This window comes from Candoia aspera, chromosome 7 (assembly GCF_035149785.1).
Source record: "Candoia aspera isolate rCanAsp1 chromosome 7, rCanAsp1.hap2, whole genome shotgun sequence".
NCBI lineage: Eukaryota > Metazoa > Chordata > Lepidosauria > Squamata > Boidae > Candoia > Candoia aspera.
The window spans coordinates 73934528-73962065 of NC_086159.1; the positions used below are offsets into that span (position 1 = coordinate 73934528).

General features: G+C 38.8%; 1 protein-coding gene across 2 annotated transcripts in view; it reads right to left on the reverse strand.

Annotated features, from left to right (window-relative positions):
- PPFIBP1 (PPFIA binding protein 1) overlaps positions 1-27538 on the reverse strand; it is a 128603-nt gene that overhangs the window by 72209 nt on the left and 28856 nt on the right. For both annotated transcript variants that reach the window (XM_063308118.1, XM_063308117.1), the window contains exon 2: positions 16041-16128. The gene's annotated coding sequence lies outside the window, so the exon portion shown is untranslated. The remainder of the gene's footprint in view (positions 1-16040; positions 16129-27538) is intronic.

Here is a 27538-nt window from a genome sequence, read left to right on the forward strand (position 1 = left end):
AAGAAAAGGACTAGGTGAGTTGTTCTTAGCCAAAATACTTAGGGAGGAAAAACAATCAAACCGAAACCACCTCAGCAATAAAAGGTGGAATGCTAAAATATTTATTTGCACAAAAATTACAGTCATTTGCAAAGAGCTCTACTTTAATTAGGGTTCACTTCAAAACAGGGCGACTATGACGTCTATGGCACAAGAGGAGGTTTAAAACATTTTTCTTCATATGGTTTTTGTGGCCCAAAATTGCTTGGAAGAAAAGTGGAGAACCTGTGAAGACAGCGCCTGGCAAGCTGTGAAGATGCTACTGCTCACAAAAATGTTTCCTGCCACTTTCTTAACCATCCCTGAAAGGGTTCGAGCATCCTATCTATAACACCAGCATCATTTCAAGTTCAAAATAGGATAGAAAAGGAACAGCAATTGCTATTTCTATACCTCCCAATAAGAGAACGTACATAATCCTGAGAAATAATAAGCAAGCCAGGAATCTCACCTGGAATTTGAAGCCAAGAATTTGTAGATTCCACCAATTTGATTGCAGCTGATGAAGAACTAAAGCTGTTTCTGGGTTTACAGCATATAACTTGGGCTGTATACTGTAGTCTCAATAGATGGAACGTTCTCGACCTTTTGAGCCTGGAGGAACCCTTGAAATATTTTTCAGACCGCGGGGAACCTCTGCACATTCAGCCTCAAATATAGGCCAGAAGTTATATGATAACAGCAACAAGACTCATATATGCTCAAAGATGGAAGGATGCACAAGTTCCCCCAAGAGAAGAATGGATGGTGAAATTAATGGAGCTGGCGCAAATGGCCAAATTGACAGCATTGGTAAGAGAAAATACTGGAACTGGATTTGCTTCTATTTGGAAGTCACTTTGGGACTATTTGCTTGTAACAGAAAAAAATGAAGTTCTGATTTTGGGTTTTGATGATTAAATGGTTTGATTTTAGAGAAATAATGTTACTACATGTTTAATTAATAGCAAGAGATTAACTTTTATGTGCTTTTATATCTGTGCTGGAGAAGGTCAGAAGTCACCTTTTTAGACTTGTATTCTATCTGTTCTATATTCTGTATTTTGTGTTTTAATTATATCTTGAAAGTTAATAAAGCTTTATAAAAAATACAGGCCAGAAGTTGCAAAATTATTACATTCGTTTCCTATGTTGGCCTGTATATAAGCATTAGTTTATTCTTAAACTAAAAATAAAGAATGAAACTGACCTCTTTAATGAGAAGTTGCCCAAATTTGAATTTTTTTTAAATACATCGTGATCTCCCAGGGAACTCCTAGTGGGCTCTCACAGAACCCTAGGGTTCCGAAGAACCCTGGTTGAGAAACCCTGATTATTAATGGATTTATACCTAGGATGTGACAAACCAAGACTAAACCCTTCAACTGCTATTGTTCTTGCAGAAGGGGCTCGGAGAAGGTGCTCTTTTCAGACTGGCTTATTCCTATGGATGCTCTCTTAAGCTCTTGACCCCACTCTGCAACCTGAATTGGCACAATCCAGAAACAGGTTCACCCCTTCATCTTCTTGGCAAGATCTTGGCCAAAATAGAGGAGAGAGAACTCAGCATGTCAGCCCAGCTTTCAAATGTTAAAATAAAAAAGGCAAAATCAGGCACTAGATGGTTTAAGAGCCTTTCTCCATTGTTCAGCAAACTAAAACCCTTGAAATGCAAAGCTACTCAATCAGAATGTACTAGGATATGGATAAGAAAAAAGGTGAACGGGGAATTCTTGCTAGACCTCCCTAAGAATAGGAGTGTTTCTCAGCAAAGCTAGAGTTCATCAAGATAATTGCCAGCACAGACCAAATAGTGACATATTTGTTTTCTTCTTAAAACAGTTCTAGTATGGAATGTAATTTATCAGACATTCATGTAGCAATTTTGCAGATAATTTCAACAACAAACACAACTGCTTCTAATGAAAAAGATCTAAGCCTGATGAGAAATGGCTTGTATTTATTTATACAGAAACATACAGAAACTTCATCTCTTATTTAAAAATGCAACAAAAATTGGATTATCCCGATATTTCTCCATTGTGCCACAATATTTAACCAAATCATACTGGAAGAGACTGCTGAGGCCCCTGAATCCAACCTCTTGGTCAATGCAAGAATCGAAATTAAAGATCCTGGACAGATTATCTCCAGCCCCTCTTGAACTCATTCAATGAAGAGGAGTCTATCACCTCCCTGGGCAAATGATTTTACTGTCAAGCTGCCCTTATTAAAGTTTTTTTTCCTGTCATTCAATTATCATCTGCTACCTTTTCATTTAAATCCAGGATTCTGTCTCCACCACAGAAGAAGTCCTACCTTCTTCTATCTTGAAGTGTGTTATCATGTTTTCCCCCTTAAACTAAACATACTCAGCTCTTTCAATCTCTACTGACAGGACTTAGTTTCTAGTTTCCTGAACGTTCTTCTCTAAACCTGTTTCAATTTGTCTGAATCCTTCTAAAAACACCGTGCTCTGAAATGGATGTAATAATAAAAATCTGACCAAAGCAGAATATAGCAGAATAGTATCTTTCACTTTCCTGACACCACTCTATACTTCAGAATTACTTCATTTGTGACCGGGCCTTCTTTCTCTTTCCAATGTTTGAACTTTTCCAAAACTTCTCTAAGATGTTCATGTAAATATGTTAGCTTCTTCTGCTGTCCTCCATTTTTTCTCCCCACTGACATCATTTGCTACACCATTTCAGTGTCTCCTTCTTAAGAAACTCTTCACCCATTAGCCTCTCCTGCCACAGGATCCTATTTATCATTGCTCTGAGGTTTTTTTTTTTTAAATGTCAAGGATGTATATTTGAATACATTCAGTTTCAGTCAGTCTCACAATCAAGCACTACATGCACTTTTTTCCAAAGTCCTCTTCATCAATTAAGTCCTCTCATGCCTTCTCCACCCTATGAAGGAGGAAATTGCCAACAAGTACAGAATCTTCTAGAAGGATCATGCTGGCAGAATTTCTGTCTCACCATATGTCAGGGTAGTTCTTCCATCACTACAATTTCATGCCTCTTTGAAAAATATGCAATTCAGAAGGCACAATCTATAGTTGAGCAGCCACTTCTACTTATTTTAAGCCAAATGTTCTCCCCAGCATACCAAATCATTCAACTGAATTTCTAAGCAGGCATGGATATTTTTAACACAGTGCAGCTCTCCTCTATTTCTACTGCTTCTGTTCTTTTTGAAAAAATTGCATCCTTCCACTGTTATATTCCAGTCATGGGAGTCTTCATCCCACCATGTCTGTTACACCTATTAAATCATGTTTGCCCTTCTGGGCTATTTTCTCATATAGTTTAAGCATAAAATTGTGCCCAATATATAATTAAATGAATATTAGTTGATTATTAGAAGTTTTAATTATTCATAATTATTAAATTATTTTTAAAACTTTCGGTTTCATCCAAAGTATATTAAAGAAGGAAACTGAAACGTTTTTTTCACCTCTTTTTTAAGATTTGCCTCTGGGTCTCTAAGGAATCAAAAACTGCCATTTTAATTTCCTACTTACTTGGTCACAGGCACCAAGAGCAACTTAGCCTGCTGGGAAACTTAACAAAGTGTTTCCTGTCCTTTTATTCTGTGTTCTGGGAGAACAGCTTTAAAGGGGGACTTAGGACCCTGGACTTAGGGACTTAGGGACTTAGGACCCTAAAACTGGGCTGTGGGAGACTGCTGGACCCACAATGTCTTCCCAAGGCCTAAACTCCTCACAGAATTTAGTCTCCAAACTAAAGTTAATGTAGTTAGCTAAAAATGAAGGTTATCGATTCTTGGCCATAGCATTTCTGAAGAATTTAAGCTGAACTGATTTAAACCAAAAGTCTTGGACACTCCAGATTTCTGCTCCCACAACATCCAAAGAAATGTCATTGGAAAGGCTACTCATTAAGTGTATAATGTCTCATACTGCAGGTATGCTTCAACACACCAATTTTCTACAAGATATACATTCTCTTTTTGTTTTATTTTTAACTGGCAAACATGTAAGCATTCTTCTGCCACCATTTCATTAAAATGGAGTCAAGCTTCCAAAGGCCCACTACAACTGCATCACAATCCAGTTGCAGCCCTGCTAGTAATAAGCTGCCTTCATCAAGAGAAAGGGATTATAATTATATACTTCCAGAACTGAATCTTGCAGTCAACTTGATGAGGTCATGGAAAACACTACTTGACTTAAAATGGTCAAGCACAGCAATATCCTCAGGTTCAAAAATAACTAGCAGGTCACAAAAATAATAGTATCAAGCTGGATAAATATCTTCCAGCATTTGGTACATGGGTGTCTTGGAAACATCTAACTTTCCTGGGACAAGTAGCTCAAATCCAAGAATTCTGATAGGAAACAAAATTAAGATTAATCAGCTTCACTTCCTAGAAACTTCTCTTAAAATTAACCTAGACTTGATAAAAAAAATAGAACCTATGATCTTTCCCCAGTTCAAAATAAATACTATCCAAACTAAAAAGAGGTATAAAAAAGCCATTCATGTTATTTTTAATTTAGTTCTGTCACACCCACACAGGACTCATGAATATGGGTAAGCATTTCTCCAAAATTATCCAGCAGAACAACACAAGCATTTATATTATATATGCACTGAAAGATCAATACACCCATTTTTCTGAGGATTCCATGTGGATTAGTTGGTTTTTAAAAGAGGGGAATGACATAATAAAGCCATTCATTTATTATGGATGTAATTAATGGGGCTGCCGCAACCAAGGAAATGCCACACATTCCCTCAGCACAGTGTGCATGTAGCCAGTAGGTGATAAAACAAAAGAAGGAACTTAAGCATGCATCCTTAAAACAACTCTTCTCCCACCACTATCCCAAACCAACATAAAGATTCATTGATCCCGTAACACATCACCATTTATACATTTTCAAAGGAAACATTTTTTAAGGAGAGCTAGCAGTTCGAAAACATGCAAATGTGAGTAGATTAATAGGTACCGCTTTGGCGGGCAGGTAACGGTGTTCCGTTTAGTCATGCCAGCCACTTGACCACGGAAGTGTCTATGGACAAACGCCGGCTCTTCGGTTTTGAAATGGAGATGAGCACCGCCCCCTAGAGTCGGACACGACTGGACTTAATGTCAAGGGAAACCTTTACCTTTACTAATAAAACAAAAACCAGTTTAGTATGGATGGCATGTATTTGTTATCAAACATCATGCATGCCTATCTACACAAATAAAAACTTTTGAAAAGTGAAATACAGCTTTATAAAATAGAGAAAACCTACTACTTCATATAACCTTTCCTTGGTCAACTTATCTACTCAAATCTATTACTAGCTCTTTGAAATAAAACAGAATAGTATACTTTTTGGTAATTGCTGAGCCACACCTTAAATAGATAAGGAGACATTCTTGGCATCTAAGAGTATCTGCAAACTATAACAAGAAGCCAGGCCATGCCAAAAGCAACTGCAGAGTCAAGGCTGGAGTTAGAGGAGCTTTTCTGGATCTAAGAACACCTGATAACTTACTACCACACAGCAACTTGGCTGTCTTGTTTTGCCAGCACTCCCTAAACTCCATCTTCTTGCCCTAACAAAATCTGGGCTCAAGAGGGAATGTTTATATCCACCTATGACGTCTTTGGACAACAAAAGACAATGTGGGTTCCCATGTAGACATTTATCACCACACACAACTGTGGGAAGGATGTAGCTACAACATTCCTCCTTCACTCCATTCTACTGAGGGACTGCTTATTATAGGTTAAAGTTCCCTAAACGAGACATGGAAATGAATCCATGTTTCAGTAAATTTGCCATCATTATCACCAGGAAAAACCTGCTTAAAACCCAGCTCCTTAATATCTTATTTATTCCACATACTGTCCTGTGAAAAACTATGGCCTCTTTTTCGTATGTTCTGAATTGTTGTCTGTTTGTCAATGAATTTTATCAGTGCTCCATTCCTACGGAAGGAATCTGAATGAACAATTAACAAAAGTGCTGCTTGTTTCATTTTTTTCGTAAACAAAGTCATCCAACATGCAATGTGAAAAAGCAATCACACTCACATAAAGCTCTGATAACACTGTGTGGCAAAGATATACAGACATTCAGATCATACATTTGGATCTTTGTGTATAAAAATAACAGAAATATATTTCAGAATGCATTGTGCTGATTTTATTCTACTGTGCCCCCATAATCATCATACAAAAGAAGATTAACAGTACAGATAAGGGATTTATTCAAGACAATCAAATGAGCTTCATGGATAAGCAGAGATTTCAAATGAATTTACAAGATTTCAACTTGTAAATATAAGATCTTAAGAGGCAGCTACCAATCTGGATCTCAAGACCATCCAAAGGGGAAACTTTCTTCCTATACTGTAAATGTAACATAATTTCTGATTAAAATTTTCTTCTAGATGATCTAAGAACACCTGATAACTTATTACCACACAGACCATTTCATTTTCAGGAATCACGTTTGATTCCATATTATGCAGCCAGCTACTGAAAGAAACATTTATACATGGATGTCATGTTTGCCTTCGGTTTATATTTATATAAACCCAAACTATGTGCTTCAAAAGAAAAGGCAAAGGTTTGAAAGAACAATCAATTAGTCCTATATGACCAAAATGAGATCAGAGGTCTGTTTACACAAAGTACAACTGAAAATCCTTATCATACTGAGGGGAGTATCTTTGTACTACCAAAAGCATTTAAACAAAGCATGTTCCAAACGCCAAGCAGACCAAACATCAAAGCTCCAGGGCTACAGAAAGGCCACAAATCAACTGATCAGCAGACTTTTATTCACAACTGCAACTGCATTCTAATTTTAGAAGCTTTTCAATATTCCCAAATGTTTGGACCCCTGTTGTTCTTCGTGCTGCACCATGGAACAAGAGCAGTTACATTATTTTTAAAAGAATGCCCATTGCAACACACACCTTACACCAAGGATCATCTTAGGGTATCTCTAAAGTATAAGCTTCAAACTAATTTAATATATATTCATACATATCGCATGAACCCCAGTCACAATCATTTAGGGATTTTAAACAGTCAGTAGTGAGCAACTCAACAACTTTCTCTTCTACAATTCCTGGATGGAAATCATGGACAAAGGATAGAAAACCAAGATCTGTTTTCACATTACAAAGTACGACTTCGACTGGGATTTCTTCCTTTTTTGACCAATCCGAACAAAAACATTTTCCAGTGCCAGTCCAGTTCTTGTCCTATATAAAATATACAATGATTATTTGAAAGCAAACACTGGGAATTCAATACACCATTTATGTGCATCAAGCAACTGATGAAGAAAAATGTGGTGAGACGCTAACGAAATGCCTCTGAAACCACAATGATAAAAACCACCAGATGCAGTAGCTTACAAGCAGGTCAAACTCTTCCAATGTTATACTCGCACAAAACATTTGTCCGCAAGCCTATATAACAAGATAACAGCATAAAAACTACCTTGCTGGATGAAATCAAAGTCTTGGTGGCTGGCCTTGAGAAGCTCGTAAACAAGTCAAGATGCAAGTATGCTTTGCAAATATTCCTCCCTGGAACCTTTTCTTTAGAGACAAGATTCTTGAAGATTCATACTAGAAATAAAATAATTGTTTTCATGTGATGTTTATATTTAGTACTTAAATTATCCATGTTTGGTTTCCATGGTTAAAATTACAACACGGGTGTGTTTTCAACGCGCCACCTACTCAGAATACATGGTGACAACTGGCAAGTGTAGGGAGGTGACACTGAGGCAAACTATACTTAGTTGAGTATATAAAGTAAAAACCGTCCAAGTTGCATTAAAGACATTCAACTCTTTCTGCATATCTTTTCTCTTTGCCAGGATAAACATAAGTTTCAGAAAATACTATATCAGATAATTCGGAAGATAAACCAGTGCAGACTTTCCCAAAGTTGGTGCCTTCCAGATGAGCTGACCGACATATCCCATGAGGATCAATCAATTCCAGTGATTGGGATTGATGGAATAATAAATAAAGCAGAAAGTTAGCTGTGAATCAGCTTAAATGCACATTTTTCTGAGAGCCAGTAAGGTGTGGCATTTAAGGAGCTGGACATGAAAAGCCACCTGGTGACTTGGGACAGTCACTCCCTCTCAGCCCAAATTAGTGTCAGGTTCTACAACAAGCCAGCTGAGGAACAAAACCCCTTGTTGCATCATGCATTGAGAGCTCCGTTCTAAGAACAGCAGCAAATGAAGTGCAAAAACAAGCAGACTTGCAATCAAGCAGGACAAACACTAAGGAACTACAATGCATTTTTCAGTTCCTAAAATAAATAAGTTCACAGAGAGGCGATATTTTTCAATAAAACTCCCAAATAATAAAAAAAAAAAACTTGTAACAACTCATAGAAGTTTCTCAGCCCACGAGGCCAACAAGGTTTTTAACCTTCACAAAGATTCCATAATTGTACCTAGAAGAAAAGCTAACTTAAGGGAATCCTAAGAACCAAATTTTGTAATTTGCACTTGTAAATTGGGATTGCTGTAAACTGACAGATCTCCAAATGCAAATTCGAATTAATTATTATACCTTCAGAAATCATAGATGAGCAGTTTTTCAGAAATCATAAATGAGCAGTTTTTGGGGTGGGTTTTTATGAGGTAGCCTAGTAAGTGAATTCAATGCAGAGTTTGTTTTCTCTAATTACATGGTTTTAAGATGCTTAGGGTGATAGATCTGCACTACATTTATATTTCAAAGAATGCTACATAGGTTAATGTTAAACACACATATTATCATGTCCATTTGTTTAACTGCAAAGAGTATACAATACTTTATACATGTAACACAGACACACCTTCAGCAAAGGATCATTATCTTGTCGTGGTGCTGGAGCTTGAGCACCTCAATGATGCCATGAGCTAAACCATGAAGGGCCACCCAAGACGGGAAGGTCATGACAGAGAGGTCAGACTAAATGCGATCCCTGGGGAAGGTAATGGCAACCCACCCCAGTATTCTTGCTGTGAAAACTAAATGGATCAGTACAACCAGAGATATGTTGGTATACCATCGGAAGATGAGACCCCCAGGTCAGAAGATGGTCAAAATGCTACTGGGGAGGAACAGAGGATGAGTTCAACTAGCCCCAGACGTGATGACGCAACTAGCTCAAAGCCGAAAGGACGGCTAGCGGCCGACGGTGCTGGTGGTGAACGGCAAATCTGATGTTCTAAAGATCAACACACCATTGGAACCTGGAATGTAAGATCTATGAGCCAGGGCAAATTGGATGTGGTTATTGGTGAGACATCAAGATTAAAGATAGATGTTTTGGGTGTCAGTGAACTGAAATGGACTGGAATGGGCCACTTCACATCAAATGACCACCAGATCTACTACTGTGGACAAGAGGACCACAGAGGAAATGGAGTAGCCTTCATAATTAATAGTAAAGTGGCTAAAGCAGTGCTTGGATACAATCCAAAAAATGATAGAATGATCCCAATACGAATTCAGGGCAAGCCATCTAACATCACAGTGATCCAAATATACGCCCCAACCACAGATGCTGAAGAAGCTGAAGTACAGCAGTTCTATGAGGATCTGCAGCACCTACTGGACAACACGCCTAAAAGAGATGTTATTTTCATCACAGGAGACTGGAATGCTAAGGTGGGCAGTCAAATGACACCTGGAATTACAGGTAAGCATGGCCTGGGAGAACAAAACGAAGCAGGACATAGGCTGATAGAATTTTGCCAAGACAACTCACTCTGCATAACACTCTCTTCCAACAACCTAAGAGACGGCTTTATACATGGACTTCACCAGATGGACAACACCGAAATCAGATTGACTACATCCTTTGCAGCCAAAGGTGGCGGACATCTATACAGTCAGTAAAAACAAGACCTGGAGCTGACTGTAGTTCCGATCACGAACTTCTTATTGCACAATTTAGGATCAGACTAAAGAGATTAGGAAAGACCCACAAATCAGCTAGATATGAGCTCACTAATATTCCTAAGGAATATGCAGTGGAGGTGAAGAATTGATTTAAGGGACTGGACTTAGTAGATAGGGTCCCGGAAGAACTCCGGACAGAAGTTCGCAACATTGTTCAGGAGGCGGCAACAAAATACATCCCAAAGAAAGAGAAAACCAAGAAGGCAAAATGGCTGTCTGCTGAGACACTGGAAGTAGCCCAAGAAAGAAGGAAAGCAAAAGGCAACAGTGATAGGGGGAGATATGCCCAATTAAATGCAAAATTCCAGAGGCTAGCCAGAAGAGATAAGGAATTATTTTTAAACAAGCAATGTGTGGAAGTGGAAGAAGAGAATAGAATAGGAAGGACAAGAGACCTCTTCCAGAAAATTAGAAACATCGGAGGTAAATTTCAGGCCAAAATGGGCATGATCAAAAACAAAGATGGCAAGGACCTAACAGAAGAAGAAGAGATCAAGAAAAGGTGGCAAGAATATACAGAAGACCTGTATAGGAAGGATAACAATATTGGGGATAGCTTTGACGGTGTGGTCAGTGAGCTAGAGCCAGACATCCTGAAGAGTGAGGTTGAATGGGCCTTAAGAAGCATTGCTAATAACAAGGCAGCAGCAGAAGACAGCATCCCAGCTGAACTGTTCAAAATCTTGCAAGATGACGCTGTCAAGGTAATGCATGCTATATGCCAGCAAATTTGGAAAACACAAGAATGGCCATCAGACTGGAAAAAATCAACTTATATTCCCATACCAAAAAAGGGGAACACTAAAGAATGTTCAAACCATCGAACAGTGGCACTCATTTCACATGCCAGTAAGGTAATGCTCAAGATCCTGCAAGGTAGACTTCAGCAATTCATGGAGCGAGAATTGCCAGATGTACAAGTTGGGTATAGAAAAGGCAGAGGAACAAGGGACCAAATTGCCAATATCCGCTGGATAATGGAAAAAGCCAGGGAGTTTCAGAAAAACATCTATTTCTGTTTTATTGACTATTCTAAAGCCTTTGACTGTGTGGACCATAACAAATTGTGGCAAGTTCTTAGTGGTATGGGGATACCAAGTCATCTTGTCTGCCTCCTGAAGAATCTGTATAACGACCAAGTAGCAACAGTAAGAACAGACCACGTAACAACGGACTGGTTTAAGATTGGGAAAGGAGTATGGCAGGGCTGTATACTCTCACCCTACCTATTCAACTTGTACGCAGAACACATCATGCGACATGCTGGGCTTGAGGAATCCAAGGCTGGAGTTAAAATCTCTGGAAGAAACATTAACAATCTCAGATATGCAGATGATACCACTTTGATGGCTGAAAGTGAAGAGGAACTGAGGAGCCTTATGATGAAGGTGATAGAAGAAAGTGCAAAGCTGGCTTGCAGCTAAACCTCAAAAAAACCAAGATTATGGCAACCAGCTTGATTGATAACTGGCAAATAGAGGGAGAAAATGTAGAAGCAGTGAAAGACTTTGTATTCCTAGGTGCAAAGATTACTGCAGATGCTGACTGCAGTCAGGAAATCAGAAGACGCTTAATCCTTGGGAGAAGAGCAATGACAAATCTCGATAAAATAGTTAAGAGCAGAGACATCACACTGACAACAAAGGTCCGCATAGTTAAAGCAATGGTGTTCCCCATAGTAACATATGGCTATGAGAGCTGGATCATAAGGAAGGCTGAGAGAAGGAAGATCGATGCTTTTGAACTGTGGTGTTGGAGGAAAATTCTGAGAGTGCCTTGGACTGCAAGAAGATCAAATCAGTCCGTACTCCAGGAAATAAAGCCAGACTGCTCACTTGAGGGAATGATATTAAAGGCAAAACTGAAATACTTTGGCCACATAATGAGAAGACAGGACACCCTGGAGAAGATGCTGATGCTAGGGAGAGTGGAGGGCAAAAGGAAGAGGGGCCGACCAAGCGCAAGATGGATAGATGATATTCTAGAGGTGACGGACTCATCCCTGGGGGAGCTGGGAGTGTTGACGACCCACAGGAAGCTCTGGCGTGGGCTGGTCCATGAAGTCACAAAGAATCGGAAGAGACTAAACGAATAAACAACAAACACAGACACAGAACGCCGTTATCATTTAAAACATCTATTTTCTAGGCAAAAGAGAGAAAAATAGATTCTTTCCTCACCATAAAATGGGAAGGAAGACGTGAAATGGAGTTTAATTCCACAGCATTCTGATACTGCTGCACCAAAGGTATTAATATGCCACTTTATGTCAAATCAGAAGTTGGTTCAGTAAATCTTAGTAACTTACATTGTTACATAAATCAACGTCAGTATTGAATTTTCATACTAACAGGAGTCTGGTAGCCCCTTTTCAGAGTCATAGATTTTATTAAAATGTATAACATGATGTAGTAAACTGTAGCTCTTGAAAGCACTTTTGTGTGTGTGTCTGTCTCTGTGTGTCTGTGTGTATGTATGTAACTTATAAACAAGAAGATAAAAACTAACACAAACTAATATAAAGTAAGGAAGAAAAAAGAAAAAGAAATCAATGAAAGGGAAAGGGAAAAGTGCAAGAAAAGAAAAAAGTTGAAGAAAGAAAAAGAAGAAAAAAGATATAAAGAAGTGGCGTCTAATATTATTTACAGCAGTTTTAAGTTTCTCTAAAGTTACATCATATTACTCCTCTTTCTATAATCTATCCTGTCTTATCATCAAAACCATAAATCACAAGTTAATTTTTACCATTTTTACACAAAATGTCCTTAAGAGGTTTCCAAATACCAATAAATGTAGATAGCTTCTTTTCTCTGATCAAAGAAGTCAATTTGGCCATCTCAGCAAGTTCCATCATCTTCACCAACCATTCCTCCATAATGTCGAATCTTTCCATCTCTGTGCATGTAGCAATTATGTCACAGTAATCATATATTGGAAAACATATGCCTTTTAATAAAGATGTTTAGCTTGAAAAGGTGCTACCAGACTCCTCCTGATCTTTCACTACCATTGCCTAATACGTTTCTCCTCCTACAATATTCACACTGTTATCCAAACTGCACTGGATTTACCTCAAGACCCTAAAAGTAAGATACACAAGAAAACTGTCTTGCAGAAAAAACCAATCCAGGGTACACTGTTCTTCACAAAGAAAAGATAACTCTTCTTGGGACTCCCACTAGCTACTCTGGGATCAGTCACATTACTGTACTGGATTCTTCTTGGTGCCTGTCCCCACCATTTCAAGGCAAGACCTTGGAGAACCTATTCCAATGGCCTTCTGTAGCAGCTTGTTTGAGCTTTTGGATAGATCCAAGGATTACCCTTCTTCTCTCTTCAAAGCATATTTGTGTTGTGCTACTCATATATCTGCTACCACACTCAATCTCTATTCCTGGATTGTAATCACCCCAATAAGCATTTCATGTTTACTGAACTTGACCCAGCAGTGCAACTAACAGAGTTTTGAATGGAGAAGAACGAAAGAAAAAGATAATGCAAGTACAGAGAGTAGAAAAGACTAAGAGAGGTCAAAAGAAAAATAGGGTAAAAAAAAAATGGATCCCATACTGGAAACTGGGATTAAAGATGGGCTAAATAGTAGTGTAGAGTTTGTGTTTCTTAGCAACCTATAGATGAAAACTGTAACCAGAATGTACCAAAAGCAGAACGTAATTGTCATAATATATTACAACAGATATGCACATACAGTTAGGATAATATCAGTTACCCATTATTATACATTCATAGCCTGTACTTGAACATACCCTATTTTGCATTATGTATGCAAAAGATACTCTCAAGCTGTGTGCAACCATGACCTTCTGGGTTGAATAAAAGGGATGTGAAGGAAAGGGTCACAAAAACAAGTTGAGCCATTCCACCCTACTGAGATCCTGATGGTTTTCATCAAGGCAAGAAGCATCAGTCTTAATTCTTGTTTGAATAAGAAACTTTACTCACAGTTTCATGGCCAAACATCCATATACCCATGGCATTGCTCAGTAGTTCCCTGTTTGTTTTATTTTTTATTTTTTTTTAAGATTATTGCCCAGAAAAATTTTCATTGAGCTGCTGCTGACCAAAGTTATGTAGCTGGAATGAGCTTTTGCCTCAATAAACATTGCCTTTAGTGAGATTTCCTCTTGATCTAAATATCCTCCAAGAATGTTCTGGCATTTTCCACTTCCTAGATCTGCCCATTTCAAACATTCATGATATGGCTTAATAACAGCATCCAGGAACAGGCAGACCACAAGAGAACATTTGTTTCCATAACAGTTTGAGGTTAGGAAGGAAGAGACCATAAATCCATGGATCCACTGGGATCTACTCCTACACTGAAGTACAGAAGATAGGAAGTCTGAGAAAGCAAACAGATGTGTAGAAAGCAAAGAGATGGCTCTGGTGAACCAAAAAAGAAATATTGAAGAGATTAAAAAATAACAGAAGAAAAATCTCCATAGAGTTGTCCAAGAAAACATCACCAGATGAAAAGTATAAGAGAATGCCCACGATGAATCCTAAGCAATATCCTTGAGCCCAGAAGTGTTACATGAGGAACTTAGTGAAAGGAACTTGTTACACTCCACAAAATAAAAGATTGTAAAAATAAAATGTCAATTTCAAATTACATACACACAAAATATAGCTAGCATTCATTGAATAACCTCAAAGTCTTAATTCTCTTAACTTGAGATTCTATCAGCCTTGCCTCCCAAAGAATCTGCATATGGCCCAATTGTCTGACCTGGAGCACTGCCCAAGATTATTTCACTGGAGGACATAGAACGAACTTATAGGCTTTCTGAATACAAAATATTGGCCACTAAACTACACTCTACCTAAAACAAATTGTCTAATTTTATGGAACAGTCACAAATTTAAGAATGGAAGTTTACCTACTCAGCTAGAGATGTTACATCCCCATGAAATACTTCAGCCACAGCATTTCCAAGGAGGGTGGGTCAAAAAAGTCAAGTTGCAGACACAACTCCATGATCAATGCCACCATTTGGGCGTTTTTTGACCCCCCCGTGGATGCCCCTGTGCAGTCACATGTTTCTATCTATTTTCACAATTCAACCTGAGAAATGAGATATCCTCAGTTTTAGTCATCACAGACTTAGCTACTTTGAAAGACTCCAAAACTGAAGTTGGAATGTTATGTTCTTTTGGCTGCTTTCATTCACATCAAGAAAAGAAAATTCACCTTCTTCACAGCTATTCATCTTTTCTCCTGACATGATAAAGAAAAGGCAGTAGAAAATTATATGATGAAATAGAACATTGCAGAATGCTAAAATCGTATTGCTTATGAGTAAACTCAGATGGAATGTACAATTATGTAGTAATCTTTCGAATAGCAGATGTATTTATTAGATTTTCTATGTATTGCACAGGGCAACTTTATCCTATTTTTCTGCCTTTTTACATATATTTTCTTTTTCTAGTTTGTTTTGTTCTCTTCATTACGATAGAACTTAATTTCCTGAAGGTGACCTTCTGAACTTCTACAGCTTCCAAGACACCATCAAAAAATCATGCTGGCCTCTTCCTTTTTTTACAATGGGGAATATGTTCCAGTTGAGCCTTAATTACTGTGGTTTTCAATAACCTCTAGACATTATGAAAACATCTGGCTCTCTTGACCTTTAAGGAGTCTACTCATTAAAGTTCATGTAACTCTTAAAGCAGCTGCAGCTTTTTTCTAGCTCCTGAAGAAACCTGGAAAATGACAAAATAGTAGAGAGATGCTGAGCTCCAAGGTAGTTTCCTCAAATTTTTTTCTAAGCATTACACCCTTACTAAATAATGCCTAATGTTGTTCTACATAACATCCAAGTTATGTATGCTCTTTGTTGATGAAGACACTAATCCTTTGCTCCTCAATCAAGGGAGAAATCATTCTAGGTCCACGTAAAAAGGCAACCAAAATATATGGATCAGTTCATAATGCCTATTCAGATATGGCTCACAACATGGGAAACAGCAAATTCCCCTCTATATAAATGTCAATGAGAAGGCAAGGAGGCAGAAGTGAACAGACTACTCACAACGGAATAGCTGACAAGGGTCGATGCACTTCAAACTTCTTAACTCTGCAGTTGTTCAAGGTAACTTGATCCATATAAACAGCAGATTCTGGAAATGGGAGAAGACAACGCAACTTAGTACAGGCCAAAGCTCAAATAATTTAAAGCAAGGATCTTTAACTTGGGGTCCATGGACTTGTTGGGAGTCCATGGATTGATTTCAGGGGGGTCTATGCAGCTTGGATGGGAAAAAATTAAACTTTATTTTCACAAACCTATCAAATTTAGCTTTTCATTCAGTAATGAATGTAGGCAACAGTTTATGGCTTCTAGCCTCTAAAAACATTTGTTAATTTCCATAAATCTCACTATCTAAAATCATAACCTTAATAAGGACATTGTCTTGTTTTTGTTTTATTTAATTAATCAAGGACCATATGTATAACATATTTGTCATTTTTTAATATTTTGATAAATAGTAATTGGTTTCTTTTGTAGCACAGTCTATGTCTATGGATTTTATTTTATTTGTTTAAACATATTTTTCTGAGAAAGGATCCATAGGTTTCACCAGACTCCAAAGGGTCCATGGCACAGAAAGATTAAAAAACCCTGCTTTAGGACTTTTTCATATACAACAGCTGGAATAGAGAAATCACACCCATGTATTCTACTTCTCCAATCCATAATAATATTTTTGTGAACTGTGAATTGGGCAGATTAGGTGGTGATCAAAAGGGTGGCATGGGAAGAAGTCGTACTTATCGGTCTCACTCAAATAATTCCCATGAAGTGATACAATGTGAAATTGGATCATACTGAAGATTATTATTTTTATTAGAATGTTTCAAAAGGAGAGAGAAACTAACTTAAAAACTTATGCCTTCTGCCCTTCTGTTAAATAATTATCATCTTAAACTTTTCCTCAACATCTTCATCCCTTTTTAATCCCAAATCCCAAAATCATCAATTCGTTTTTTTTTCTTCTTTCAACAAAAACTTTCAAAAAAGTCTTTATCATTTTTTTCTCTGACCGAACTGGTCACCTTTCCCATTTCTGCAAGTTCAGTTAATTTTGTAATCCAGTCTTCCACTGTAGGCATTTCATTGCTTTTACGAGTTTTTGCATACAATAATCTTGCCATAGTTAATATTGTATATTATTAATACTGAAATTAACTGATTTCCCATATTTCTTTTCTAATTCCTTGTCCATAAAACCCAGTGGGAATAATTCATGCTGAAGGAGTTTCAACACTGCCCAGCAGTATATGAATGAGGCCAGAGGAACCAGTGCAACTCCCAACAATATTTTGTAGGAGCTAAAACTGAATAGAGAGGTTTTACTCAACCGTATTAACATTCTTGACTGGGGTAGGACTTTAAGCACAATATATTTGTTGCTAGGACTTTATGTCCCTTGATGAAAGTCAGGAACCCTCATCTCTCCATCACTATTCCATCTGAACCTGCTCACATAAGACAAGGTTGATATTTTTGTGCACCTTGACACAATACGTTATTATAGTATTTAAACACTGCCTTCTAAATCACAGTTTTTCAGAAAAGCTCATAATTGGCAAATAACTGGTTGCCAGAAGCCAGACCACATAAAGCAAGATCTCTTCTCAATAACAGTAGAACTAGAAGCTCTTCTCCATAACTGCAGACAACAGAAAAAATAGCCACTGCTCTGAATTTATTAAACCTCCATTTGCCTCCAGGCAGTCTTCCATTACTTTTCTTACATTGTGAAGACAATACCATCAAACGGGGAGTCCTGTTTCAAATCAGTTGGTTGGTATAAGTAGTACATCAAGTTTTAATCTCAAGGGAAACCTTTACCTTTACTTTTATACTATGAAGCCTTTTCTAACAGATTCTCATTCCCATTTTTAAATGAAGCTTTTATTTATCCTTCTTGACATGGTTAAAGAAACCTATTATGTGTTTCAATTATAGATCCAATTTCCATGATAAATGTAGACCCCAAGAGTTTAACGGCTACCTTGTTGCCTATATTCATACTTAAAACCATACTATATTTTGTAAAGCTGAATTTCTACAGGGCCATGAAAATTCCGCTAATACTAGATACTTAATGCAATAGTTTTATCTCAAAACAGACAGAATCCAGCAGCTATTACATCTACAGGCGTAGAAAAAACTTTTGATATAATTTTCTTTGATTTAACATATTACAGATTATCCAAAAGTTCCATTTTATTCAATCGTGAAATTATGAATTATGGCCAAATGTCATAGCATGCTGATATCAAATCAGATCTCTTTGAGTTTATTGGGTTGATCTTGTAGATACATATTTAGTTTTCTTGCAACAATATGGAAGTAGTTTGCCATTTCTTTCTTCTGGAATTTCTTTTGACTTCCCCCAGTCTATCTTACAACCAAGTACTCAAGTCAAACCCACTTAGCTGTTCAAGATCAACCAAGGTTTGTTAGGTATTGCTACCTAGCTGCTGCTCATAATATACAAGTCTGCTGCCATGACTGACCGATTATGTACCATCAAGTCGTTTTTGACTCTTGTCACCACACAGATTTTCTCCATAACAGTCTACTCCTAACCTGTTCTTTCAGGTCTCCCAACGGTGCACTATAACTGAGTCCATCTACCTTGCTGCCATGGGGACTATACAAAAGGGTTTTCAAAAGTCATACAGTAAGTATATTTTAATCTCTACACAGCAGACAAGAAGCTAATGCTAAAACAATTATGATGACCCCCCCCCCCACATCCTCCCAAAATTAATCTGCTGGGTTTATAGCAGAATCACATTTCAAGGAATTCCAAGTTCACTATTTCAGCCCTAACCATCTTTTCCCAGGAAGGAAAAAGCTGGCAAAGATTACAGTCCCTACATTACATATCAAACAGTATTGGAAATGGGAGGGGAGGTGTTATGATAAAACTTCTGTGCAACTGCTGGCAATCTCAAACCAGTAATACACATTTTTGAATGAAGTATTTCTCATAGTACTTCCATAATGCATTCTCATCATGGCATGGAGGAAACATACAACTGTAATAGAACACATTTTGAAATACTGTGATTTTAACACTATCTCATTATGAAGACCGGATGCCAATCTTCAGGACAGAGGAAGAACATACTGATTCATTTTAACCAGTTTAACTCTTGAGGATTTCTACTTGTTTCTCTAGAAACTCATCTGTCTTTTCATCCTAGGATATCTTTTTTCATTTCCAGCATTCTCAGGGGAAGGCAGGTTCTGTAGCAAGAAACAGGATTTGTTAACAAAATTCCTACCCTATGCTGAAAATAGGAAATGACAAGTTGGAAGTCTTTTTTTATATGCCTTGAATGTCTGATTACTACCTCAGTGGTCAGCAAAATTGCTCCCTCTTTGAACACAAAAATTCAACTTCAATTTTTGCCTCTCTGCAGTAACATCTGGAATCCCTGCCTCTGCTTACAAACTGGAGAATATAACAGCCCCTGACTACTTCTTCAATATAAAATGTTGAAAATTCAGTGCCTGTTTGAAGTACTTCAGCATAGTGTCCCCCAACCAGGTATTCTCAGTATGTGCTAGAATACACTCCGATCATCAGTGCCCATGTTGGGTACGGATTATAGTCCAACACTTCTAATCAGCTATTCAAGGAAGTGTCAAATTTAATTTTAAATTGTGCGCATAAGGCCTGCAGCAATGAATACTGCTTGCCAAGTAATAAAATAATAAAAAATGCACCCTCAGATAGAACACAGCAAGTGTGTGTGACAAGTAAGATTGTTTTAAGTGCTTATCTTTTTTACTTGCACTTCAGTAACTGATGCACCAGGCGTGCACAGAGACAACACTAGCTCTGCAAAATTAGACCTAAACTGACTTTAAGCAAGTTTTTGACTTGTATCAGCTTGCATATACAAAGCAAGTTACAGGTCTTCCAAAAACAGCTAAGCATACCACACAAAAATCAAGAGCATTTCATGAAAAGGTTATCTCACAATTTAAGCCATCACAGATTCCTAAGAGCCCAGTGTGTTGTTATGGTTAAGATGTTGGACTAGAACTAGAGAAACCCAGTTCTAGTCCACCCTCAGCCATGGAAGCTCACAGGTGAGCTTCTAGGCACCTCAGAGTCACTCCCTCTCAGCCCAAACTCACTCATCAGGATTATTGTTGGAAGGACATTGCGTCCCCATGAAATCCACTTTGAGTTCAGGAAGAAAAGACAGCAAATCTAGTAAGCCCTCTTCAGACTTTATACCAGCCTTTCTCAACCTTTTGACCTGGAGGAACCCTTGAAATATTTTTTTCAGGCTTCAGGGAACCCCTGCCCATTCAGGCTCAAATACAAGCCAGAAGTTACACAATTCTGATCTTGCTTTCACAGGCCAATATATATGCATTAACAGTGTTCTTAAACTAAAAATAAAGAATGAAACTTACCTCTTTAATATCAAGTTGCCCAAATTTGAAATTTTATTTTATTTATTTATTTTTATTTAATGTTTTTATCCCGTCTTTATTATTTTATAAATAACTCAAGGGGGCGAAAATACCTAATACTCCCTCCTCCTCCTATTTTCCCCACAACAGCACCTGTGAGGTGGGTTGGGCTGAGAGGGAGCAACTGGCCCAAGTTCACCCAGCTGTCTTTCATGCCTCAGGCGGGACTAGAACTCTCAAACCACGACTGATTGGCTCTTGGGCTGAGAGAGAGGGACTGGCCCAAGTCACCCAGCCGGCTTTCATGCCCAAGGCGGGACTAGAACTCTCAAACCACGACTGATTGGCTCTTGGGCTGAGAGAGAGGGACTGGCCCAAGTTCACCCAGCTGTCTTTCATGCCTCAGGCGGGACTAGAACTCTCATACCACGCCTGGCTGGCTCTTGGGCTGAGAGAGAGCGACTGGCCCAAGGTCACCCAGCCAGCTTTCGTGCCTAAGGCAGGATTAGAACTCTCATACGATGCCTGATTGGCTCTTGGGCTGAGAGAGAGGGACTGGCCCAAGGTCATCCAGCCGGCTTTCGTGCCTAAGGCAGGACTAGAACTCTCAAACCACGACTGATTGGCTCTTGGGCTGAGAGAGAGGGACTGGCCCAAGGTCACCCAGCCGGCTTTCATGCCTAAGGCAGGACTAGAACTCAAAGACTCCTGATTTCTAGCCCAGCACCTTAACCATTAGACCAAACTGGCTAGTTCTTTAAAAAATATTTTTTTAAATAAATTATGATCTCCCTGGGAACCCCTAGTGACCTCTCGCAGAACCCTAGAGTGCCACAGAACCCTGGATGAAAAACCATGCTTTATACTGAAGCAGATAAAAATATTTTAAGTCATATTCTAAAACCAGTGTGCTGTTTTAAGTATGTACAGATATCCAAAATCAGCCCTCATTTTACCAGATTCCAAAGCCTATCAAGCACAAAATGCTTGTAAAAACAACGTGCATCATAAATTCACACCCCCAGATTGGAGACACTTTTAATAACTGCACCTTCACTGTAAGTGCTAGAAAACCTGGTACGTAAGAGCAGGTGGCAGCCTGGATCAGGAAGCCCTTCGAACACTCACTCATACTGTCATGAGTAAGGATGGCGAGCAGGGGGCTCCCACCCAGACTGTCAAGCGCATGCGTAGCACTGAGGAACTGTTCAGCCATTCAAACAGACACAGATCGGGACCGCCTTAACCCTTGGGGGTTATATGTCTGGGTTTTTCCCACGCTTCTTCAGTTTGTTAGGATTCTTGTTAAGTACTAGTAATAAATATTAGAGACCAGTTCATTGTCTCAGTGTGTTTCCTGGTAGTTAGGACACATACCCTTGTTATCTCTCATATAGACTATTGCAATGCGCTCTATTTGGGGCTACCCTTGAAAAGTATCTGGAAGCTTCAGCTGGTCCAGAATGCGGCTGCGCGAGCTGTTTTTGGTGCCCCTGGAAGGGCACATGTGACACCACTGCTGCGCGAGCTGCATTGGGTACCAGTCTGCTTCCGGGTCCAATTCAAAGTGTTGGTTATCACCTTTAAAGCCCTACATGGCATGGGGCCAGGTTACCTGAGGGACCACCTCTTCCCCATTACATCAGCCCGTCCCACCGGATCTGGCAGAGGGGGCATGCTGAGGACCCCGTCGGTAAGAGAATTTCATTTGGCGGGGTCCAGGAAGCAGGCCTTCTCTGCAGTGGTGCCCACCCTGTGGAACATGCTGCCCCTGGAGGTGAGAGTGGCCCCATCGCTCCTGGCCTTTCGGCAGAGTCTGAAGACCTGGTTCTGCTGCCTCGCTTGGGGCAGAGAGGGGAATAGATCTACATGGGGATGGCTGCTATAGACCACTCCTCCCATACTTGGACTGTTTTAGATTCTTTTGCTACTTGGACTTTTTATTTTTTACTCTTATTTATATTATTTATTGCTGTAATTTTATACTGTATATTTTATTCATTGTATTATTGTTGCTTTAATTGATTATTGTAAACCGTCCAGAGTCCCCCGATGGGAGGACATGGGCAGGGACAAATTGGATAAATAAATAAAGTAGTCAAATCAATACAGTTGAGATCTGCATACATGAGGTTGATTGGGGTAAATTGTAGCGGTGACACAGAAATATGAATTGTATTTTCACTCGTATGTATATTTATTCATTGTATTTTTATCTCTTCCCCACTTAATTTGTTTTTATATTAATTTCACATAGGGTTTTATTAATGTTTAGTGTTTTAAATGTTGTATTTTGAGATGGCCTAAGGGCTAATCAATAAACTTTGACTGATTGATTGATTGATTGATAAGTAGTCTTAAAAGAGGTCAGTCCTCTACTGGGAGGAGAACAGAAGCCTGAATGCAAAGCTATTTTTTAACTAGACAGAAAACATTCATGCAGAACAGCCTGTGAACATTTCTACCAGCCCGATGTCTGTGTGGCCTTATTCCCTCCTCATGTCTTGAGCATGTTGCATACATTACACTGTGCTCTCTTCTCATTGCTCTGTTTGGTATGATACCTGCAAAGGGCCAGACCTAGATATGTGATCACGAAGGTTTTCTAACCATGTAGGACACATGTAGATTTCACACATTATTGCCACGGGACAAAAATAAGCGAAGTGGTGCCTTCAAGCATCAGTGTGGCTCAAGCATGTCCCAGATATACAAAAGATGTTATTACATAAAAAATAATCCAATGGGAACCTAGCATGGTTGCAAACCAGCAGTCTTTAGCATCTTATTTTAGAGTTATCTTTGCCCTCAACAATGGCCTCACTGGAGTGGTACAGAAAACCCTGGTGAGGTAGTTCACTTATTGATAAGCAGGTGTTTAGCGAATGGCCCTGCTTACCATGGCAACCACTTTGCATACCAGCCAACTTCCCCTGGCTGCAATTTTGCATTTTTGCACCATCACATGCCCTCAAGATTCCAAATGGATCCCAAAACAAACCCATTTGGCAAACATTTTATCCTTTGTTTTAACATGTATATGTGAGTTTGGGTCCAACAAAGCTCCCAAACTATCTGCGCATGATATTAAAAATGCAAAATAAAGAGCCAAGAGTGAGCAAAGTCCAAATCCTAAGTGGAATAAAGGCTTCAGTCTAACAACAGTAGATTTCAAATTCTATATAAATTGTTGTTGTTGTTTATTAGTTCAGTCACTTCCGACTCTTCGTGACTTCATGGACCAGCCCACGCCAGAGCTTCCTGTCGGTCATCAACACCCCCAGCTCCCCCAGGAACGAGTCCGTCACCTCTAGAATATCATCCATCCATCTTGCCCTTGGTCGGCCCCTCTTCCTTTTGCCTTCCACTCTCCCTAGCATCAGCATCTTCTCCAGGGTGTCCTGTCTTCTCATTATGTGGCCAAAGTATTTCAGTTTTGCCTTTAATATCGTTCCCTCAAGTGAGCAGTCTGGCTTTATTTCCTGAGTATGGACTGGTTTGATCTTCTTGCAGTCCAAGGCACTCTCAGAATTTTCCTCCAACACCACAGTTCAAAAGTATCGATCTTCCTTCACTCAGCCTTCCTTATGGTCCAGCTCTCGCAGCCATATGTTACTACGGGGAACACCATTGTTTTAACTATGCGGACCTTTGTTGTCAGTGTGATGTCTCTGCTCTTAACTATTTTATCGAGATTTGTCATTGCTCTTCTCCCAAGGATTAAGCATATACTGATTATATAAATTAGTAGGATGCATACAATTTTAAAATTCATTCTATTGCTTAATTTTCCTCTATCACATTTCTTTGAAAGACATCCAAACTGATTATCTTGAGACTCAATTTTGTCTCCATTAAGAGATACTCCTCAGATAGGCTTACTCTGAAATGCTGAATTGGTTTCTCGAAGAAAATTATATTCAGAATAGCAAACTAAAGAAATTGAGGCTTCCACTCTGACTTCAGGATAAGATCTATCAATATTTTCATTCCCAGTTCTAAAATACTTGAATATAAGCACAACGTATTACAGATTGGCAAGAAAAAAGGGCCTTGGGCACCTTGTTAACATCCTTATAGCAACTGATTCAATTCTGAGTCAGAAGCAACTACCCAAAGTTTTTGCTCCTGGAAGGAACATACTATATCTATTGATTAGACAGACCTCGCAGACAGCAACCCTCAAGCTGTGGTTTTAGGGAGGGTTGTTAATCAGAGGAAATGACTAAGGGACTAAAGAAGTGACTAACAGGTGGTAGTTCAGCTGCTTTGCCAGCAAAAGCATGAAAGGAAAAGAATGGAAATCAGCAGACGCAAGCAGAGAAGAAAATTAGTAAATGAAAAAGTGCTCGTTAAATAACCCTGCAATACAATTGGTAATGAAGTGTTAGGACTTCTTTGACATAAACATGGACCTCACAGGCACAGGCCATACTCAGCCAAGATATAATCCTCCTTAAGCTTTGTTCCTTTCAGTCAGAGTGAAGGCTACAAAAAAATGGACTGAAGCTGTAATATAGCACACACCCTACCAAATGAGGGAGATCGAAATTTATTACAGTAATCAGTTATTTCCCCAATAGGAACAAAGGGCAATGTTTTGCCACCAAAATGTCTTCAGCTTGATCTCCAAACAGCCATGCTTTGTCTTCCTGGATTTTTCAGGCATGCTACAAACACGAGCAAGCAGACCTCTTGGTCATGTATGATGAGCAAAGTCCACAACTGATTTGACAGATGGATTGAGCCAAGCTAATAATGAACCCAGTTTGTGGCAGCATCTCCAACTTACTATGACAACATATCATGACACAAGATGGATGCATGCTCAACCTTCCACAATAGGCATTCATTAAAAGGTTCATCACATATAACATATACTTTAAAGAAAGCTTCCCATAATTTCAAGACAGGCAGACCCTGTTGAATCACCCACTTTTTTGAAATTGTAATATATAATCCAAGAGTGACAGATGAAAACAAAAATCCCTGCTAATCTTTTATGCTACTTTGCAGAAGATTTTGAAAGGGTTACCTGTTGCAATTCTAGATGTCCTCTTAACTAATGCACAGTTTAATCTCCCAAATCCTAATGGGATCTGATGTTCTTCCACAGATTAGAATTATTGGGAAATAAAGCCGTAGGTTTGCGTAATTTTTATTTCCTTGCTTTGCTACAAGTTCAAGCAATGACTCAAACGACTTGAAGCCAAATTAAAGAAAGAAGTCTATTAAAAACAACAAACAAAATAAACAGCAATATGAAGGTCTTCCCAGGTTCTGGAAAAAGGCTATTTTGTGATACAAATACCTATTTTTAAATAGCAGTATCTTATAACAGAAATTTATGGAGGCCAAATACATGATAAGAATTTCCTGGATTAATGAACAGCAAGGCTGTGGCTGTATGTGCAAATGTATTTACATATATGGTCAATGACTGAAATAAAAATTTATCTGATGGATCTAAAACGTGATATAACATTGATAAAGCACAGCAGCCACAACTGTAGGCAGGGACTTAGGCTCCAATAAAATTTGTTTGTTAGATTTGTGTCTTGTCTTTCTCCAAGAGCAAAAGGCAGTTTACCTGGGGATTTCCCTTCATTTAATCCCTATAAGAAAAACCCTGTAAGGTGGGTTGGCTGAGAGTGTGTGTCACCCAGTGAATTTTCATGGCTTGAACTGTAATTCCCTGATCCTAATCCCACACCTGACTCTGAAATTAACTACTATATAGTGTTGCTCTATATAAGTACAGAGTAGAAAATATGAAGTTTAAACTTTATTGCAGCCTTGATCTAATAATTATGTATCTTAAATAAACATTACCAGTTTACCCTTACTCCATCTCTTCTCCAAAGCTATATGGGAAGGGGACTGATAATTCAGTTCAGAGAAACACTGTGGCCTTTAGGATGTCTGGGTTAGCACTTCTATTAAAAAACTTCCAAACAAACAAGCAAAAAACTTGACTTAACTGGCATACTGCTCTTTACGATCATTATATATGACTTATTTCACATTTATAAGCCACTCCTCCCATTTTGTAGGTCTAGGTGGCTGACAAAACATCACAAATAATAAAATTAAACAACTGGATCATTAAAACCAGCTAAAATCTCTTATTTTAATCACATGCTAGTGTGCAATGACATAAAATACTGCCCCCCCAAGCAATACTATTACCCTCATGAAAAGGGCGGAGGGAAATCAGCAACACTCATGTTTTCTTTTAATTTTCCTTCTTTCTTTCTTTTTATTTATTTTTATCCCACCTTTATTATTTTTACAAATAACTCAAGGCACGGAACATACCTAATACTCCTTCCTCCTCCTATTTTCCCCAGAACCACCCTGTGAGGTGAGTTGGGCTGAGAGAGAGTCACTGGCCCAAGGTCACCCAGCCAGCTTTCATGCCCAAGGAGGGACTAGAACTCACAATCTCCTGGTTTCTAGCCCAGAACCTTAACCACTAGACCAAACTGGCTCCTTTAATACCTGAGTGCATAAAACATTTTTTATTTGGCATCTTAGGTGATATCTGCAGGTTGATATGGGAACAGGCACTCCTTTGTGTATTTAAGACCCAGGCTGTTTAGGGCTCTGGTGTCAACCCCACGATGTAGACCAGACCAAGAAACTAAAGCCTAAAACTACTTTTATTAAGATGGACTATTGTTAACAGAATCTTGCAAGTCTGATTATGCATTGCCTCCTCCCTTCTTATAGTCCTGTGAATTAGGGAGGTGTCTGAGACAATTACACATTCCTTCTTCTTGTTTTGGATTCAAGCCATGTTTAGCTCCTCCACTGGTTTCTTAACAGAACTCTCCTCACCCCATCAAGGTCATCCTCTTTACTCTCTGCATCCGATGTTCTGAACCGGATTCAGAAGCGAGTAAGGAGCCACCAAAATGCTTGACTGGGAACAAAGGTCTCTCCCCCACTAGCCTACATCCTGCAGCTTTTCTCCATTTCTCTGGTCCATTTCTTTGCTCTGCTAACATGCACTTATCCAGGAGAACATTAGTCCTGTTTTTTTAAACCCATGTGTACATCTGGAGTGTCTATAGCAC